Source organism: Mobula birostris, chromosome 8, assembly GCF_030028105.1.
Source record: "Mobula birostris isolate sMobBir1 chromosome 8, sMobBir1.hap1, whole genome shotgun sequence".
Taxonomy (NCBI): domain Eukaryota; kingdom Metazoa; phylum Chordata; class Chondrichthyes; order Myliobatiformes; family Myliobatidae; genus Mobula; species Mobula birostris.
Window position 1 is genome coordinate 154,943,393 of NC_092377.1, and position 14,517 is coordinate 154,957,909.

Genomic DNA, 14,517 nt, shown 5'->3' on the forward strand with positions numbered 1-14,517 from the left:
TCGTGCTCCCTGGAGTACAAATTGATAGTAAATAGTAAAAATTTAAATTATAACTCATAAATAGAAAAGGGAAAGTAAGGTAGTGCAAAAGAAAACCGAGAGGCAGGTCCGGATATTTGGAGGATATGGCCCAGATCCGGGTCAGGATCCATTCAGCAGTCTTATTACAGTTGGAAAGAAGCTGTTCCCAATTCTGGCCATACAAGTCTTCAAGCTCCTGAACCTAAATAAATAAATACATACATATATAGTATATAAATAATACACAGAACATGACTTGTAGTGCTCTTGAAAATGGGTCCACAGGTTATGGAAACAGTTCAGAGTTGAGGTGAGTGAAGTTATTCACTAATGGTTAAAGGGTAATGGTCGAACCTGGTGATGTGGGACTTAATGCTTCCTCTACCTCCATCCCGCTGGAAGCAGTGAGAAGAGAGCATGGCCTGGATAGTGGGAGTTCTTGATGATAGATAATGCTCTTTGTGGCAATGGTTCTTGTAGATGTGCTCAGTGGTGGGCAGGGCTTTGCCTGTGATGGACTGAGCTGTGCCCACCATTTTTTTTGTAGGCTTTTCCATTTTTGGGCATTGGAGTTTGCAAATTTGGAGAGGGCAGCTGAATTAACCTCTCAGGCCTGTACTTAAGAAGAGTAAACATTACAGGTAAAACATTTTTAAGATTTAGAGCAAGGTAAAGTTAGATGGGAAGAATGAAAGAGGGATTGTGTGGTGGGTGAGAGCAGGGAAATGAGACACAGATGAACAGAGAGGAACAAGAGATTGGAACAGTGGAGATGAAAATAGTGAAGGCATAAATAATATCTGGAATTCCCAAATGAAAACCATATAAATCTGAAGCCCATGCTGGAACTTGTCTGACATTCCTGTATTGATTCCAGAGGTGATTAGTATTCTTTCACTCTCGATAATGTCAAGTTTTTTCATATCCAAAACTAAACAGGAGCTGGCAATTTATAAACAGAATGATTGATGGGAAACGGTTGCTTAGACACAAAAACAATTACAGAAATAAAGGTTTTTATTCATGAAGCACCTTTCACAATCCTAAGATATTCTAAAGCTGATGAAGTATGTTTAGAAGTGTACTTGCTGTAGAAGACACAGGGAAAAAAAACAAGTCACCAAGGAAACCCAGTGGGTCGAAGGACCCTGTTTCATTTCTGAACTTCTCTGTGCCTTGAACGTTATGCTCAGTAACATCCCCCAAATCAACACGATAATGATCAAATCATTCAAATTGCTGATTGGGCACCATTCCAACCATTGAGCACATCTTTATGAAACATTGTCTTCGGAAAGCAGCATCCATTATCAAAGATCCTCTCCATCCAGGCCATGCTTTTTTTCTCGCTGTTGCCATCAGGCAGAATGTAGGAGAGCCTCAGGACTCACACCACCGGGTTCAAAACCAGTTACTACCCCTCAATCATCACACTCCTGAACTAAAGAGGATAATTGCATTCATCGATAGATATGATCCAACAACCAGTGATCTCACTTTAAGGACTCGATCTTGATATTTCCTGCTCTCGTTATTTATTACTATTTACTTATAGTTGCATTTCAACAGTTTGTTGTCTTACTTTTCCACTGATCCTGTTTACAGTTACTATTCTATAGATTTGCTGAAGAAATGAATCTCAGGGTTGTATGTGGTGAAATGTATGGATTCTGAAAATAAATTTTTCTTTGGACTTTGGACTTTGAAAAGATGCATTTTACTGTCTATCGATGTACATGAGAAAAATAAATCCGAGTCTGAATTTTGCTCCAGACACCCACTCTTCTTTGAAGTAATGTCAGCAAAGGATGTGATGTTGAGGCTTTAATGGCTTTGGTCAGGCTGCATTTGGTGTATTGTGTGCAATTTTGGGTCCCAAAATAAGAAAGTGCTGGCATAGGAGAGGGTCCGGTGGAGCTTCATGAGAAAGAAAGGTTTCATGTATGAGGAGCATTAGACGGATCTCAATCTGTATACGCTGGAGTTTAGAATAATGAGGGGGGATCACCTTGAAACCTATTGAATACTGAAATGCCGAGACAGAATGGACATTGAGAGGATGTTTTTATTTGTGGGGATGTCTAGGACCAGAGTGCTCAACCTCGAATAGAAGGAAATCCCTTCAGAAAAGAGATGAGGAGGATTTTTTTTAACCAGAGGGTGGTAAATCTGTGGAATTCATTGCCATAAATGGCTGCGGAGGCCGAGTTATTGGGTATATTTAAATTGGAGGTTGATCGTTTCTTGATTAGTAAGAGTAAGGTTACAGGGAGAAGACAGGAGAATGGGGTTGAGAAGGACAATAAATTAGCCATGATTGAGTGGCAGAGCAGACTTGAAGGGCCAAATGGCATGATTCTGCTCTTGTTTCATATGATATAACCAGTTCAGTTCACCTGAAGGAGTAGACATGGACTTTCTTCAACATCTCATTGGAGGCATGTTAATTGCACATTCAAAGATTCAAAGTATGTATAAATTATACAACCTTGAAATTTGTCTGCCTGCAGGCAAAGCAAGAAACCTAAAAGAAACCAATTAAGAAAAAAGGAAGGCCAACACCCAATGTGCAGTGAAAGATAGAGAAAAAAACATAAATCATGCAAACAATAGAAGCAAGCAACCACACTCCGAACCAAATTGGTTTCATAGACCCGAATCCCTGGAGCAACCAGAGTAGGCCCAAAGCCTCGGTCTCAAGTTTATCATTTAGCAAAGCAAGCTACCGCACAGGCACGAAGCGCGTAGCAGCAGGATCTGACTCACAGCTACAGTGCCATGAAGGGAGGAGTGAAATTGGCCCAACCCTTGCCTCCTGTCCTGGCACCCTGCCTTTTCAACCCATCTGGGCCGGCATTTAAATCATCCCAACACCGGGTCGTGCCTGGGCGCAGGACTCAGACTTCGACACCCAGCCCGAAGCCATTCTCGACCTCTCCAAAGCAGCTCAGCACTTAGAGCAATCCAACCTCGCACCTTGTTTAGGTGGACAGGCACCAAAACCTCTCTGCATCGACTCCGCTTTGAATTGCTTGCTCTAACTCCATCTCCATCCTGGAAACCACCTTGAACACATTGTCCACTAACTTGGCAACACACCAACATGGTTCATCTCTCGAGTCAGCTTCGCCTCCACTCACCCCTTCATTGTCTGCAGTGAGAGTAAACCACAATTTACATCATAAGAAGTGTTAGTAATGACATTTTTAGTCCTATTTCTTGTCTTCTGAACTACCAGTAAGTTGTCACACAATTTCAATAGCGCCTTATCAAACCGGAAGATCTTGACAAATACTTTCACACATTATTAATGAATTTGCAAGGTAGCACTACCAACCTCTATACATGTGGGTCTTAAAGTGCTCGCTATAGACTGAATGTTCCAGTCAATGTTACATGTGACAGAAAGGCATTCCACACAGTCTCCCGTCCATCAAGCTATGCCAATACATGCAGATTGTCAGAGCACAAACCATCCATACAATGTTGATGTACAGAATGCTGCCCCTTTAAATATTTAAAGGGAAGAATAAGCTTAGTTCAATTCTCAGGTTATATTCCACAATATAACTACCTCTCACCAGTCTGCAGCTCAAACTGCCCACGTACCAGATGCCAATTTGTCTGGTTCGGTTGTGAAATGGGATGAAAGTGCCACAGAGGTCGTGGATATGGGGGATGAGACAGCACAGCGAGCACTTCTGTTAATTCAGTTTGCAATTCAGAAAACCTCTCTACTATTGTCCCCATCTTCATTCATCCTACTCATTAAAACCACCAGGCAGGCAACATTCTCTGGGGATTTCACCTCTGCCAATTAACATATTGTGCATTCAATATTCTATTCTGCACATTACAGAAAGTGGATATATGCATTTAAAAAAAACTTTGCAAAGGCCAGTTCTGTTTTAGAAATACAGCTAGACTTAATCGACAACAGTCTTAGAATTGAGTCTATAGGTTATGTTGTTAATTCACATTCTCTCTTTGGCATTGTTTGCAAGGCCAGAATTATTGGCTATCTTTAATTGTTCTGACTGGCTTGCTTGGACATTTCAGTGGGCACTTGAAGATTAAGTCTGGTGCTGAGAGTCTGGAATTGCACAAAGGCCAGATTGGATAAGGATGTGGCATGTCCATAAGACCATAAGACATAGGGGCAGAATTTGGCCACTTGGCCCATCAAGTCTGCTCCACATCATGTCTGATATATTATCTGTCTCAACTTCATTTTCCAGCGTTCTCCCTGTGACCTTTGATGCCCTTAGTAATCTAGAACCTATCAACTTCTGCTTTAAACATACTCAGTATCTTTTCCTTCACAGCTTCCACAGATACCCCACCCTTTGGCTAAAGAGCTTCCCCCTCATGTGACGAGAGCCCCAGGCGAGGATGGTCAGGACCCAAGTTGCTGGAGTATCCGGGACTAGAACCAAGACTCGATTTTGAGACTGAGATGAGAACAGGGTTCTTGACTAGATGCTAGATGAGAACATGAGGAGACTAGATGAGAATCCAAATGAGGCAGAATTCCTAAATGCGATCGTACACTGAACCAAAGTTATGATAACTGAGCACCAAGCCTGAGCTCAGGTGCTCTTTTCTATCCAAATCTTGGCATCAAAACATGGTCGCCGGACAGGCCTGAATATTTAAAGAGACTGCACCAACTACCTATACTCTGGAGAATCAGAGTGTCTCAACCCTGGAGGCTGGCGCAGGCAAGAGAATGCCGTAACACCTCATCTCTGTTTTAAAGGGATGTCCCTCTATTTTAAGACTGTGCCCTCTCGTCCTAGGCTACCCCACTACAGGAAACATCTTCTCCACATCCCCTCTATTTAGGCCCTCCAGAAGGAAATGTGCAATCCTGATGGATTTTTGTCGAAGATCCATAACTCCCTATTTATTGACCTTCTTTATTCAATGAAAGAGGTCAGCATCTCTTCAACTGCCTCTGAATCTGGGATGTAGTTAAGCATCGACTGCCACTGAGGGTTTGGAGTCTGGAGTCACATACAGCTACACATGTAGAGGAGGTAGAATTCCTTCCTTGAAGGATATGTGAAATTCATATGGATTTTCATCACATTGTAGTCAGTGATGGTTGTTATGTATTTAACATTTTAGTAATATTGTAAATATATTATTTGATTAAGCACTATTTGTTTATTTACATAATTCATTATGGGTTATATGTAAAAGTAAGTGAATGGCATACGTCATTACAACACCACACCATAAGTGCACACATCATTAAAGTAAAGAACGAAGTAGTCATGTTATTCTCAGCTCAGTGTTTATTTTTCAATTTCTTTTATGTTTTGGAGTTACAAAACATAACAATGGTCACCATTTTTTTGTTAAAATTCAACTGGTTGAATTAAATTCTCCAGCAGCAGTGACTGAACTCTAGAGTTGCCAGCGGAACCGGATAAACCTGCCTTGATACATCGGCAGTCTGAGATGAGGCTCTAGGGAGATGGTTTTATTTATAAAGATAATCTTTATTTGTCACATCTACATTGCAACATACAATGGAACGCATCAAATCAAATCAGTAAGGATTGTACTGCAAGTGTCACCACACCCCCAGTACCACATAGCATGTCCACAACTCACTAAGTTCAAAGAAATACATGGTGATGGAAGTGTGGAAACAAGGCCCTAGTGTGTTAAACGGAGTGTAGGAATAAGGTCCGAGTATGTTAAAAGGAGTGTAGGAACAAAGGCCCGCATGTATAAAAGTGAGTGTGAGAAACAGGGCCCTAGGAAGTTAAAGGGTGAGCAGAAGCAATAGCTCTAGTGTGTAAAAAGGGGCTGGGGCGAAACCAGTGTCCCATATATAATAGGGAGTGTGGAAACCAGGGCCACAGTGTGTTAAAAGGAGTGTTGGAACCAGGTGTTAAAGGGAGTATGGGAACCAAGAAGCCAGTATGAGAGAGGGAGCACAGGAATTGGTCTGGTTCCCATGAACCCTTCACCACACTGGGACTGGTCTGGTTTCCATACACTACATAACACACTGGGACATCAGACCTCACAGGAACTGGTCTGGTTTCCGTACACTATATAACACACTGGGATATCAGTTGCCACAGACACCTGATGAGCTAAGTGCCAAGATATTTAGGGATTTCTCAAAAGCAGGATGGCAGGTTATCGGAGCTTCATTGTACTAAGCACTTCCTACAAGTAAGACAAATAGTTATTGTGGCCTCATTTCAAACATCTGTTTCTATCCTACATTTGTTTTGCTCAGGCATCTCTCTGTTTGTAGAGCTGCCATTGTAAGACAGGGCCCTATTTACGTTTTGAGTTTGAACGGCATTGCAGAGTGTGAAGAGAATTCAAGCTCCTAATATTTAACACTGTAACAGAGTCTTCCAGATTGCAATCATTTGTTGTCATGACTAGACTTGGGATATGGTGACATTCAGTAACCTATTCATTCAGTAATGGCTTTATATCTTTTGCTGCCTTGGCAAAGCAGGCAGAATAATCAAAGACTCTACCCAACCTGGGCATTCTCTACTCCCCCCTTTTCTATTGGGCTAAATATACAATATCCTGCAAGTGCATAGCACCAGGCTCAAGGACAGCCTCTATCCCACTACTGAATTGTCCACTAGTTTGATAAGATAGACCCTTGACCTGGAAATCCACCTGCATCCGCTACGTCCACACTATCCTTGGTGTGCAAGGATAATTTTGAAAATGCTGGTTTCGTGTAAAAACAATAGGCGTCCACACCAGGCATTTTAGAAAATATCTCCGTCCGCATTAGAACGGATATTTGTGCGAATCTCCTCTTACTGGGCATGCGCAAGACACACAGAAAACAAGCGAAGAGGAAATGGTATATTTCGTGCGCGTTTGTCCAGTTACAGAGTAGAAAAACTTAAAAGGAATTGCTGTTTGTTCTCGCGCTGGAGGACTTAAAACTTTTGAAAAAACAAATACTGGAGCGTATGGAGGCAACCGACAGGGAGTTCACGGACAGTATGACCTGGCTGATGACGAACATTGAAAAACTGGCTAACTATTGCATTAATAAAGCACCTTGTTAAATGTATAAAACACGTCTGCATCAGTGTTATCTTGTATTTCCATACAATATCACATTAGGCTGTTACACATCTTTTGTCAGAGAAGTACTTATATAAATAGGTAAACCATCTTCATACAAGCAAGGACAGAAAACAGGGCAAATTGAGTATACTTATTTATTCAGTAAGCTATGTGTCAAAGTATTTGGTGAGTACATTTCTAACTCTTCCGGCTTCAGTCTTGTTGCCGTCTGTTCTGAAATTGTAAGGTTGTGTGGGGGGTTGCGTTCAAGAAAACAATGAAATGCTGCGCTGCCGCCATCTATTCCGGCACGTCATGACAGGGTTTTTAAAAATACCCGTTTACCCCATCCACACTGCTCTGCACAATCGGCGTTTTCAAATTTACACACTCTGGAGGGCGTTTTAGAAAATCTCCGTTTTCGGGGGAGGAAAATGCTGTTTCAGTGTGGACAGAGGGTCAAAACAAAGAGAAGATGTTTCGGTTATGGATTTATCCAGTCTAGCGTGGACTTAGCATTATTGTCTGCCTGCATTGCACTTTTTCTGTAACTGCAGCACTTTATTACGCACTCTTTTATTGTTTTAATGAATTGATCTGACCCAGTGGTGTGCAAGTCCAGTTTTTCACTGTAGCTCAGTACATGTGACAATAGTAAACCAATTTACCTAATTAAAAATTAATTTTCAACCAAGTAAAAGAATGAATGACCAGTAGAGTAGGCACCAGTAGGCAGAGTAAATTAATTAAAGGTATAACAGTGTCTGCCACTGAAGAGAGGTAGAGGTAAGTTATGCACTAGTTAACAATATCAAGTATTTCAGGTGATTCTCTGGGCTTCTAAAGGATTGAATGGATCAGATACATTTGACTAGCCCACATCTTCTGCTGAACTCCCTTGAAGGCTTGCAGACTTTACTTTTGTAATTTTGTTCAAACGTCACTGCTTCAGCCATTTCCTGATTGATGAAGTGAATCAGTATCAGGTTTAATATCACCAGCATAAGACCAAAAGATACAGGAACAGGATTCGTACATTCGGCTCATTTCATTGGCTTCATTTTTTCATCATGGCTGATCCAATTTTCCCTTTCATCCCCAATCTCTTGTTGTTGCTCCATATCCCTTCATGCTCTAGCCAATCAAGAACCTATCAACCTCTACCTTAAGTATACATAAAGACTTGGTCTCCACAGCAGACTGTGACAAAGAATTCCATAGATTCACCACTCTCTGGCTGAAGAAATTCCTCTTCATTTCCTTAATAAAAGGACGCCCCTCTATTCTGAGGTTGTGTCCTCTGGTCTTAGACTCTCCCACCATAGGAAACATCCTCACCACATCTACTCATCAAGACCTTTCACCATTCGAATGGTTTCAATGCAGATACCCCCCATTCTTCTGAATTCCAGTGAATTCAGTCCCAGAATCATGAAATGCTTTTCATACGACAAGCTACTCAATCCTAGAATCATATTTGTGAAACTCCTTTGAACCCGGTCCATACCTTTTCTAAGCTTTATCTTTATCTTTAAAGCTTCGGCCCTTTATAGCCCAAATCTGCTCACAATACTCCAAGTGAGGCTTCCCCAGTGCTTTATAAAATCTCAACCTTACATCCTTGTTTTTATATTCTAGTCCTCTTCAACTGAATGCTAACATTGCATTTGCCTTCCTCATCACAGACCCAACCTGCAAATTAATCTTCGGGGACTCCCAAATTCCTTTGTTTCTCAGTTTCTTTGTATTGTCTCTCCATTTACAAACGTAGAAAATAGTCAACCCTTTTATTTCTTCTAGCAAAATGTATGATCATACACTTGAAATGGATGCTAACATTGCATTTGCCTTCCTCACCACAGACTCAACCTGAAAGTTAACCCTTAGGGAATCCTTCACAAGGACTCTGAAGTCCCTTTGCATCTCATTTATTTTTTGTATTTTCTCTCCATTTAGAAAATAGTCAACCCTTTAATTTCTTCTACCAAAGTGCATGACCATACACTTCCTGACACTGTATTCTATCTGGCCGTTCTCCTAATCTGTCTAAATCCTTCTGTAGCCTCTCTACTTCCTCAAAACTACTTGCCCCTCCACCTATCTTCATATCATCTACAAACTTTGCAACAAAACTATCAATTCCATCATCCAATTCCCACTCTTTGGCTCCTGCCAATCAGCCAATGCTTTATCCATGTTAAAATCTTTCCTGTAATACCATGGACTCATAGCTCATTAAGCAGCCTCATGTGTGGCACCTTGTCAAAGGCCTTCTGAAAATCCAAGTACACAACATCAACCGATTCTTCAAAGAATTCCAACAGATTTGTCAGGCAAGAATTTCCCTTGAGGAAGCCATGCTAACTTTGATCTATTTTATCATGTGCCTTAAATATCCTGAGACCTCATCCTTAATAACCGACTCCAACATCTTCCCAACCACTGAGATCAGACTAACTGACCTATAGTTTCCTTACTTCTGTCTCTCTCCTTTCTTGAAGAGAGGAGTGACAGTTTCAATTTTCCACTCTTCCAGAACCATTCCAGAATCTAGTGATTCTTGAAAGATCATTGCTAATGCTTCCATGATCTCATCAGCCATGTCTTTCAGAAATCTGGGGTGTACATCATCTTGTCTGGAGTTATCTTCCTTCAGACCTTTCAGGTTCCCAAGAACCTTCTCTCTAGTTATGGTAACTTCACACACCTTATGCCCCCTAACATCTGGAGCTTCCACCATTCTGCTCGTGTATTCTACAGTGAAGACTGATGCAAAATATTTATTCAGTTCATCCACCATTTCATTGTCCCCCTTTGCTACTTCTTCAGCATCATTTTCCAGTGGTGCATTATTCACTCCTGCCTCTCTTTTACACTTTATGCACCTGAAGAAACTTTTGGTATCCTCTTTAATATTATTGGCTAGCTTACATTCATATTCCATCCTTACTTTCTTAATGACATCCTTGTTGCCTTCTGGTGGTTTTTAAAAGCTTCCCAATCCTCTAACTTCCCACTTAAGTCATGAAATTTGTTATTTTGCAGCAGCAGTATATTACAATACGTGGTGACAATAGCTATCAATTACAATAAGTATATACATAAAAATAAATTAAACGCTTAGTGAAAATTAAGGAGGAAAAAGAAAAAGTACTGAGAAAGCGTTCATAGGTTCATCGTCCATTCAGAAATATGATGGTGGAGGGGAATAAGCTATTCCTGAAATGTTGAGTGTATGTTTTCAGGCTTCTGTAGTGGTTCCTTGATGGTAACAATGAGAAGAGGACATGCTGCGAGTGATGGGGGTCCTCAATGATGGATGCCCCCTCTTTAAGGTGCCTCGATGCTGAGGAGGCTGGTAGCCATAGTGGCTGAGTTTACATCTTTCTGCAGTTTTTTTTCCAGTCCTGTGCCCCTCCATAGCAATTGGATCAGTCATGATTGAATGGCAGAGCAGACTCGATGGGCCAGATGGCTTAATTCTGCTCCTATGTATTATGGTCTTATGGTGATGCAACCAGTTGGAATCCTCTTCACGGTACATCTATAGAAGTCTGTGAGTGTCTTTTGTTACATACCAATTCTCCACAAACTACTAATGAAATATAGCCACTGTCATGCTTTCCGAGTAATTGCATCAATATGTTCGGATCAGGATGGATCCTCAGAAGTGTTGGCACTGAGAATCTCAAAACTGCTCGCCCATTACACTTCAGATTCCTCGATGAGGACTGATGTGTGTTCCCTTGACTTACCTATCCCGAAATTCACAATCAGTTCTTTGGTCTTACTGATGTTGAGTGCAAGATCGTTGCTGCCACACCAGTCAACCAACTGCTCTATCTTGCTCCTGTACGTCTCCTCATCACCGTCTGAACTCTGCCAACGATAGTTGTGATGTCGGCAAGTTTATAGATGGCCTTTGAGCTGTGCCTAGCCACACTGTCGTGGGTGTAGAGAGAGTAGAACAGTGGGCTAAGCACACACCCTTGAGGGACACCAATGATAATTGTTATTTCCAATGCCCACAGACTGCGGTCTTCTGGCGAGGAAGTCAAGGATCCATTTGCAGAGGGAAATAGAGAAGCCCAGGATTTTTGGCTTTTTGATTAGAACTAAGGGTATGATTGTGTTGAACGCACAGCTGTAGTCAGTTAACAGCAGCCGGACCTACATATTACTATTGTCCAGGTGATCCAAGGGCTGGTGGAGAGCCAGTGACATTGTATCTGCTGTGGACCTATTGTGGTGATGGGCAAATTGCAGTAGGTCCAGGTACTTGCTTAGGCAGGAGTTGATTCTTGCAATGACCAACCTTGCAAAGCACTTCATTACAGCAGATGCAAGTGCCACTGGGCGATAGACATTGAGACAGTTCTCCCTGCTCTTCGTGGGCACTTGCATGATTGTCGCTCTTCTGAAGCAGGCAGGAACCTCCGACTGCAGCAGTGAGAGATCGAAGATGTCCTTGAACCCTCCCGCCAGTTGGTTGGCCAAGTTTTCAGAGCCCTACCAGGTGTACCGTCAGATACTGACACCTTGCGAGGGTTCAGTGTCTTGAAAGATGTGCTGTCAGCAGCCTCCATGTCAAAGACCACCGGTTGCTGCAGGAATTTGCATAGCTGAAGTTTAATTCTCCCTTTCAAAGTGCACGTAAAAGGCATTGAGCTCATTTGGGAGTGAAGCATCATTGCCATTCATGAAGTTAGGTTTCGCTTTGTGGGAAGTAATGGCCTGCAAACATACATAAATTGATAATCATAACCATATTCTATCAGGAAGGGACAGAGCATATAAGCACAAAGATATTGTTAATTAAAATCAGAGCAGAGAAAACCAGCATGGTGAAACAACTGAATGATTTTATCTAAGGATCAGAGATGAAGAGGGTCAGTGATTTTAAATTCCTCAGTGTTATCATTTCCGAGGATCTTTTCTGAGTCTAGCATATAAATGCCGTTATGAAGAAATCACAGCAGTGCCTCTACTTTCTTAGAAGTTTGTGAAGATTTGCCATGTCATTGAAAATGTTGACAAACTTCTATAGATGTGTGGTGGAGAATACACTGACTGGTCGCACCACAACTTGGTATGGAAATGACAATGCCCTTGTACGGAGAAGTCTACAAAAAGTTATGGGTATGGCCTATTCCATCACAGGAAAAGCCGTACCCACTACTGAGTACATCTACACACAGCCCTGGCATAGGAAAGTAACATTCATCATCAGGGATTGCTACCATCCAGGCCATGCTCTCCTCTTACTGCTGCCGTCAGGAAAAAGGTAAAGGAACCTCTGGACCCACACCAGCAGGTTCAGAAATAGTTATTAGCCCTCAACCATCAGGCTCTTCAGCCAGAGGGGATAACTTCACTCAACTTCACTCGTCCCATCACTGAACTGGACTCACTTTCAAGGACTCTTCATTATTATTTATTAATTACATTTTTTCCTCTATTTCTTTTTGTATTTTTATAGTTTTTTGGGGTTGTTTTTGCACATTGGTTGTTGTCTGCCCTGTTGGGTGTGGTCCTACACTGATTCTACTGTGTTTCTTGTATTTACTGTGATTGCCTGCAAAAAAAGAAATCTCAGGGTTGTATATGGTGACATACATGTACTTTGACCTTTAAACTTTGAACTCTACCAGAGCAGACGTACATCCAATTCTGACTCTAGCCTTAATCAGAATTTTTTTTTCACATTTCAGGTAGCCTTCCGCAGATCATACCTGAACCTCTTGTATAGTTCTGAATCACTGGTCCTGAATGCCACAGATCTAGTTCTCAGAAGACTATGAATCTTCTGTCTTCTGGTTCATCCATGGCTTTTGATTTGGGTATGTCCAATCCACCAACTCAAAGCAGTTCTGTAAGCTCTTCTCTGTCTCCTTTGACCATACCTTCTTGGTCCTCACTACTGGTGCTGCAGTCTTTAGTATCTGTCTACACACTGAATCAGAACCCAGTTTATTTTCAACGGCATGTGTTGTGAAATTTGTTAACTTAGCAGCAGCAGTTCAATGCAATACATAATATAGAAGAAAAATAAACAAATAAATAAATAAACAAATTACAGAATACATATATTGAATGGATTAAAAATTGTGCTATAACAGAAATAACATATATTTAAAAAGTGAGGTAGTGTTCATGGACTCAATGTTCATTTAGGAATCGGATGGCAGAAGGGAAGAAGCTGTTTCTGAGCTGCTGAGTGTGCCTTCAGGCTTCTGTACCTCCTACCTGATGGTAACAGTGAGAAAAGAGCATGCCCTGGGTGCTGGGGTCCTGAATAATGGACGCTGCCTTTCTGAGACACTGCTCCTTGAATATGTCTTGGGTACTTTGTAGGCTAGTACCCAAGATGGAACTGACTAAATTTACGGCCCTCTGCAGCTTCTTTCGGTCCTGTGCAGTAGCCACCCTCCCCCCATACCAGACAGTGATGCAGCCTGTCAGGGTGCTTTCCACTGTACTTCTACAGAAGTTTTTGAGTGTATTTGTTGACATACCAAATCTCTTCAAACTCCTAATGAAGTATAGTCGCTGACTTGCCTTCTTTACAGCTGCATCAATATGTTGGGACCAGGTTAGGTCCTCAGAGATCTTGACACCCAGGAACTTGAAACTGCTCACTCTCTCCACCTCTGATCCCTCTGTGAGGATTGGTATGTGTTGCTTCATCTTACCCTTCCTGAAGTCCACAATCAGCTCTTTTGTCTTACTGATGTTGAGTGCCAGGTTGTTGCTGTGACACCACTCCACTAGTTGGCATATCTCACTCCTGTACGGCCTCTCATCACCACCTGAAATTCTACCAACAACAGTTGCATCATCAGCAAATTTACAGATGGTATTTAAGCTATGCCTAGCCACACAGTCATGGGTATAGAGAGAGTAGAGCAGTGGGCTAAGCACACACCCTTGAGGTGCATCAGTGTTGATTAAATGGAGGAGATATTATCACCAATCTACACAGATTGCAGTCTTCCGATTAGTAAAAGTAGAGCCTGGTGATTGGAATTTCCCCAAGTGTGGACTTCGGATGGCACGGTAAGCTTTCTTGGTGGTGATATAACAATGGTCAATTGTGCTGGCTCCTCTGGTTCCACAGGTGATCATACTGGTGTTAGTTACTCAGAAACATCTTCAAGCTGGTCTAATTAAAATCCCCTACAATAATAGAGAAGGCATCAGGTTGCACTGTTTCAAGTCTGCTGATTGCAAAGCTTAGCTGTTCCATTGACTGCTTGATGCTGGCCTGAGGTGAAATGCACACCACTACCAAGATGATGGCACAAACTTCCATCGACGAACAAAAAGGATGACATTTGACCGCTCGATGTTCCTGGTCGGGTGAGCAGGACTGAGACAGAACCACCACACCCGTGCACTGCGGTGAGTTAATTATAAAGAATACTT